The 6,227-nt window shown below is 43.1% G+C and overlaps 1 long non-coding RNA gene across 1 annotated transcript; it reads left to right on the plus strand.

Annotated features, from left to right (window-relative positions):
* The first annotated feature begins 1,190 nt into the window (after window positions 1-1,190).
* LOC146434799 (uncharacterized) lies at window positions 1,191-5,540 on the plus strand. The gene is made up of 3 exons (XR_014853293.1): window positions 1,191-1,311; window positions 2,657-2,780; window positions 5,237-5,540. It is a non-coding gene; the product is annotated as an uncharacterized LOC146434799 (long non-coding RNA).
* Window positions 5,541-6,227: the final 687 nt, after the last annotated feature.

Raw genomic sequence — 6,227 nt, forward strand, 5'->3', positions numbered from 1 at the left:
TCCAGACGAACCTGAGAGACCTTGCCATTTGCTCTGGAGCTGGCTCAACAGTTGTCATCATCCAAGTTATGCTCAATACTGGATATGTATCTGGCTACCCAGAGACATGGTACAGCTCACACAGTCCTTTGATAGATGCTGATTTTTCTCTGCCAATCTCTCCATCATCCACCCTGAGGGAATCTGCTGTATCCAAATCAATATTGCATGAAGCATGGCTTTCCTTCCAAATCCCTGGTGGCTCCAATTCACCTGCCCACACCTGCCTGTCCCCTGCCCTTGTGTTGTGCCCCTCAGTCATCTGGGTGTAATGGTTTCTGGATGTTCCCTGAGAGAAAGGAACAATACAGCACAACAGACCTAACTCCAGGAGTCAGAATTGAATATACAAAATCAAACAAGATCTGCATGCACTAGAAATGGTTAACTTCTCTAAGTGGCACAGAGAACTGCTTCTTTCCTCCTGTCCTGGGTTAGGGACACTCTAGATATAGGCTTGGCACTGTCTGGGGTATGTTTGTGAAGTCCATCCACTCCTTTCTTCCCACATAAAATCTTTGAGCTTTAATGCCACTATTCCTGTCTCAGTGATTTGTGCACCTTGCTTGTGTGCAACACCACTGGACACAATTTACAGTAATTTCTGGAAGAGTCACATGCTTGCTGTTCTTCTGACCCAAATCCAAGGTGACAAGGAGTATAATTCCCCCTGCATGTTCCCAGCAGCTAGAGACCTGCAAGATCTTTGCATTCAGCAACTCATTTCTCCCTTGCCTCTGGGCTGTGTTTTCCCTTCACTTTGCTTGGGAAATCTGGAATTTTCCCAAGGACAGCAGAAATGAGACATAGGTGAATGTCTGCAGGCTAGAGAGTGAACAGTGTCCGAACAGGGGTGTCAGATCACACACTCATGAGAAAAGCTGACTGAGCAGCTGATAAAGGCTTAAGGTCTGAACTAGATTCAAGATTATAGTTTTAACAAACATTTTCCTAATGAAGCCAGGCTTCTGGGCAATGCAAAGGCTAATGGAATACCCCATAATTTTTGGCATCCAAGAAAGAGATTTGTTGACCTACATAGAGGAAGGATGATTCTATAGGGCAGGCATTTGGTTGGGATCCTTGGGTCTGTCTTAAATCTTTGCCACAAAGGCAGGCAAATCACTTAGGCCATGACTTTCAAAAGCAGCTAATAAAGGAGGAAGGAAAGTAGCTCAAAATGTCAATGTCTCCACCCGTTTAAAATGGGAGCTGGCTTGCTTTGGGCACAGATGACAGAAGGGGTTTGCAAAGAAGCCCAAAGGCAACAAGGTATGAAGAGACTTTCTAAATAAAGACTTCACACTTTTGCTAGGGAAGTATGATGGACTGGGATGACAGAAGGCTTGAAACCATCTCAGTGGCCTTTAAAGATAGAAGGTCCTTTGATGAACCTCCGGCAAGGTTTATTTTTTAATACTTTTTATCTGATGCTTGTTTTTCCATAATAGCTAAGTAATGACAGGCTGCCAACCCCCTTGCTAGATACCAGGAAATATGCATGGTGAAGAAGTCATGACTCATGATATAATCTCTTTCGCAAACTTGAATGCTGTTTGTGCAAGTGAGTTTTCTGATGCCTAATACAGTGTTACGCTTACATATCTTAGTGTTGACTAAGTATCTCTTCTCTAATGGGTCACCTATTTGTATTCAGCTTTAAGTGTTTTGAGACCTCTGCTAACCAGTTTCAGTTGCTCAATGTCTCAAGTAATTGACTCAAGGAGACCGTTCAATCATGCAAGTCTTGTCTCCTTAGCAAAATGAGGTAAATATTTATGTATGTATTTGACTGCGTTTAGTCATTAGGATCTGAAAAGAAGTAAAAGATCCACGAAGACCTGCACAAGGGTAAAGTCAGTGCCTCAAATGCTCTGAGGTCAAACTCAGAACTCCTGTTATATGCCAGAGCCTGCAAGTATGGTCTGGGGACTCAGATCAGTGGTATGAGCCATTGGAGAAAGGGGGAAGAAAAGCCTTGGCGAGAGAGGTCCCATTTCATGCCTCTGCATCTCCTGTCCTGAAAGCAATAGTCTGAAGACTGCTGCATGATTTAGAGGTTACCTGCACAGCCCAGTCTCTGCCTTTCTTCCCAAGTGGGAAGCACAGTGGGAACAGGCACTGTGAATTCACTCTGCAGTGATGGGGAACAGACGGGGTTCTTACTCTGAACACAGGTGTGTTTGTATAGGAGATGCCTTTTCGCCTGCTGCCTTCTCAACCCCCATTTTGTGTGAGATTCCCTGGTGGGTAGGATATTCTTTGCTGGGAACTGGCAGGAGTGAGAAAAGCAAGCGACTGTCTTTCAAACTTAATTTGCACAACACTGCTGGCCTGAATACCCAGGGAGCTTTCAAATGCAACTGCAGCAGGGCTTTTGTGGTTGATTTGTTATTTGGTTTTGCTCCTTCTTTTTCTTCCCTCTTGAGCACTTTGTCTTATGTGTGTCTGGTTTATTCCCTCTTCATATTTGTAAAGAGAACAGATTTACTGGGGAATGGGGTACCATCATGACACACAGCCTTTAGGTCTTCTCTGTCAGCCCGGGACTATCCATGTTATCTCCCGTGAAAGGGCAAGAGTTCCCCAGGTCATGACACATCTTTGTCCCCATCAGCACTGCAGCTGCATTGAACTCTGTATGCTGATCATCTCTGAACCATGAGAAATACCTCAGGGCCACATCCTCAGGTGCTGTGAGCAGATACAACCCCAATGATTTCCAGATCAGAGGCCAATAAGTGAGTCCTCGAGCCCATGCATCTGTGTATAACTTCTGTAAGTAAGCAACTGATTAAATCCTCTGGAGCACGCCAATGTCTGTGCAGAACTATTCTGCTAAAGGAGGGGAGGGCTGGAAGGGGAAGGCACTCACTGAATCTTTGGGGAAAGAGAATATGTTGTAAATAAAGCTACATGCCATTAATTAACTTAGCATAATCACCCTGTAATTACACCGATAATCATTTATCTTGGGCTCAGACCAAAAACCCTAATGGGGAAAATCCATCGTATCCAATTTTTGTCCAGATGCTTAATTCCTCCGTTAAACTAATCCTAACGGTTCTGTCAGCTTCATTATGGTGCCATTAGAGCCAGAAACTAGAAAGTGTTTTGAGCATCTGCCTCCCTGCCATGCTTGTCCTAACCTAAACCACCTAAAAGGGTGGACAGGAGCTGGAAAACTTGGTCTGCCATATTTCTATTGAACCTCATGAGTAGATGTGCAAAAAATCATGGGTAGTATTTTGAAAGGGGGTCACAAGTAGGGGACTAATTGGTCATTCTGGCACTGAGTGAGGAAATCTAGGCATAGATGTTAACCCCAGGTGAAGGGCAAATGTTGCTTCAGTCCTTTAAAAGCCTTTGTGGAGATTCAGGTCTGGCAGCATGGAAAATGGGAATGGAATTAGGCTTCTTGGGAAAATATCATTTCAGTCACAAAACTTGGTCTGAAGTGCCATGACTTTAAAGTTGCACTTTAGGTATGTCTTGCTTTGACCACTTTGCCATTAGAAGGATATTATAGAACAGGATAAAAAAATGTCTATAGGTTACAAATGGATAACAACATATTTGGATGTTCTTTTATTCCTCAACTTGAAGCTGCTACAATTAACTGTATAAATTTAAAGTGTATATAACAATTGTGGGCCCTGAATGATTGACTGATTGATTGAACAAATTATTAACTTAGAATGAGAGAAGGTTTAGACCAAAACACATTAACTCTTGTGATTTAAACTGTTAACCTTAAAGATCTTGTCTTTTTATGTGACCAGACAATTTTACAGAAGATTTTCCAGTCTTGTCAGATGTTTTTCTTAGCTTGCAAGAAATGTAGAGCAAGTCCAGACCAGGTAGGTTGGTCTCTATTTTGCAATGCTCTTTTTTTTAGGAGAGAGGCGCTGCAGAATGAACCTGTCCTTTGAAGGTGGAACTCTCGTTCCATAGAGGAATTTCAATGCTGGCAGCTTCTGTTTCATTTAGGACCTACGCCCTGTTGCTTATTATTTCCTGGTAAAGAGGTCATCTACACTGCTGAATGCATTCAGCTCTCTGCAGTTAATTATGGCTCTAACAACGAACCAGCCTTCAAGGTCCTGAAACGCATCACTGCTTTCTTGAAAAACACTGCCTACTTCACCTTCAAATGCATTCATGCTGTGCTTCTAAAATGAATTCTATTCACCTGCTCCCTCATACCTTACTTTTATTTTAAGGACAAATAATAGAAAATTATTTATTTATTTGATTTAATTTATTTTATTTAAGGAAAAATATTATTTATGTTAAAGAAATCCAAACTAAGCAAAACACTGCTTTGGGTTGCACTAAACAGGGTTGCACTGAGATTAACTATGTTCTCATCCATGTAAAATCACAGATCTATCTTCCTGAACAGCTTCTTTGTGTAAGAAAATTATTTCCAACAGTGGGAAAAGACATATGGTCTTCTGTACTACATTTCAAAGTGGTCCCAAAGAACTGTACTGGGCCCCAGGACATGAGTTTGTCTTCACCATAGAGCCAGGGCAATACTGGGAGAGCTGTGCTCATGTGCCTGTGGAGGCAACACTGCTGAGCACTCTGTGAGCTGAAGAAACACAGAGGCGTTGCTGTTGGCCTCTGCAAAGTGTGAACCTAGGGAAGGAAAAGCATGTAGCAGGATGGAAAGTCACACTGGGAAGTGATCTAAGGACTGATTGAGCCAGAAGTTGTCTTTCAATTTTTCTTCCATTAATTTGTCAACAGAGGTCAGCATTAGCTTCCTATTCATCCCTGTTTTGTCTTCATCAGCCCTTTATGGTAAAAGGGCTGAAAAGGCTGGGAAAACCCTCGAGTTTGGCAAGGCTGTTTTACCTACCAGAGATCTTGCTGATTTGGGTGTTTAGTCCTGGGGCTCCTGTTATGGGGAAAGAGGCAGATGGCTCCACAGGCAGGTCAGGTCAGTGGCTATCACTGCTCAGGCCACCTTCTGGAAGAGCCCAAGGCAAAAAGATTCAAAATTTATGTGTGAATATGTTCTAGGTATATGGCTTATCATAAGGGATCCCTCTCTAACCTGTTCCAGCTTATTTGTTGGCTTTGGGCTGCATTTAACTCTGCCACTCCCTGATGCTTAACAAAGTTTTCCTAGAAGTTTTCTGGCCTATCCAGAAAGGCATGAAATCCTCTCACTTTCTTCTCTCCTCAGGCATATGCACAGGATGGAGGTGATCAATGGAGACCTTACCGGTTATTTATTTAACAAGGGAAACAAACCTAAACACAAAGAAGGATGGTTAAAAAAAGAATTTTTAAACAAACTCCAAGAACAGCAGCTGATCCTTCTCTTTTGTAAACAAGGCCTTACTGTAATCTTTTTAACTCTTGCCACAAGCCAGATTTATCTTTGGACATCCTGCCCAGAAATCGCTGCACTTTGCGGCAGAATAAACATTCAAGGGACCCAGCCGCATGGACACACACAGAGAAGGAGACAGGGGGACTTGGAGATCAAGAAGAACTTGGAGATCAAGGTAGTGCAAAAAAGTTTAATTATGATGGCAAATAAAAGAGAAAAAAAGCTCAATGAAATCAAATCCTTGTGTTGATTGTGTGTGGGTGGAAAACTCACTTCCTTCACATGCTCCTTATCCACTGGTGCTGCACACAGCATGTGAGTGCTCCAGCTCCTGTGCCTCCACGTCATCTACTTAAATCACTGAAATATATACAGAAAAAAAGCTTTGAGATAAAGCTGGCACAGGGGAAGACATGCAACTTCCCCAGCAGAGCTGTGGCAGTGTGACAAGTGCTTGGATCCCATCCAGCGAGCTGAAGCAACTGAGGCTCAGGCCTGGAGCTGAACTGAGCTGTTTGGTCCAGACCAAGACCTGCCACAGTGACCACAGGACAGGGGGGACCCTCTGCCTGCAGAACATGTGCATTGCTGCACACACACAGCCTTGGGGCCACCCCACTGAGCCACTGAGCACCCCAGTGGGACAAGAAAGAACCCAGTACCATTCCTTTTTGTTTCTAAAGTGCAAACTTCTGGGCAAATGCCCAGTCATTCAAAGCTGGGTGCAGAAGTAATGAAAAATTAGAGTTCCTTTGTGATACGGTAATGCTGAGATCTTCTCTACACCATTAGTAGAATGAAGGCCAGAGTTTTTCCAAAGGTTTATTTTAGATACTATAAT

This window comes from Lichenostomus cassidix, chromosome 7 (assembly GCF_008360975.1).
Source record: "Lichenostomus cassidix isolate B80296 chromosome 7, HeHo_3.0, whole genome shotgun sequence".
In the NCBI taxonomy this organism is placed as follows: Eukaryota; Metazoa; Chordata; class Aves; order Passeriformes; family Meliphagidae; genus Lichenostomus; species Lichenostomus cassidix.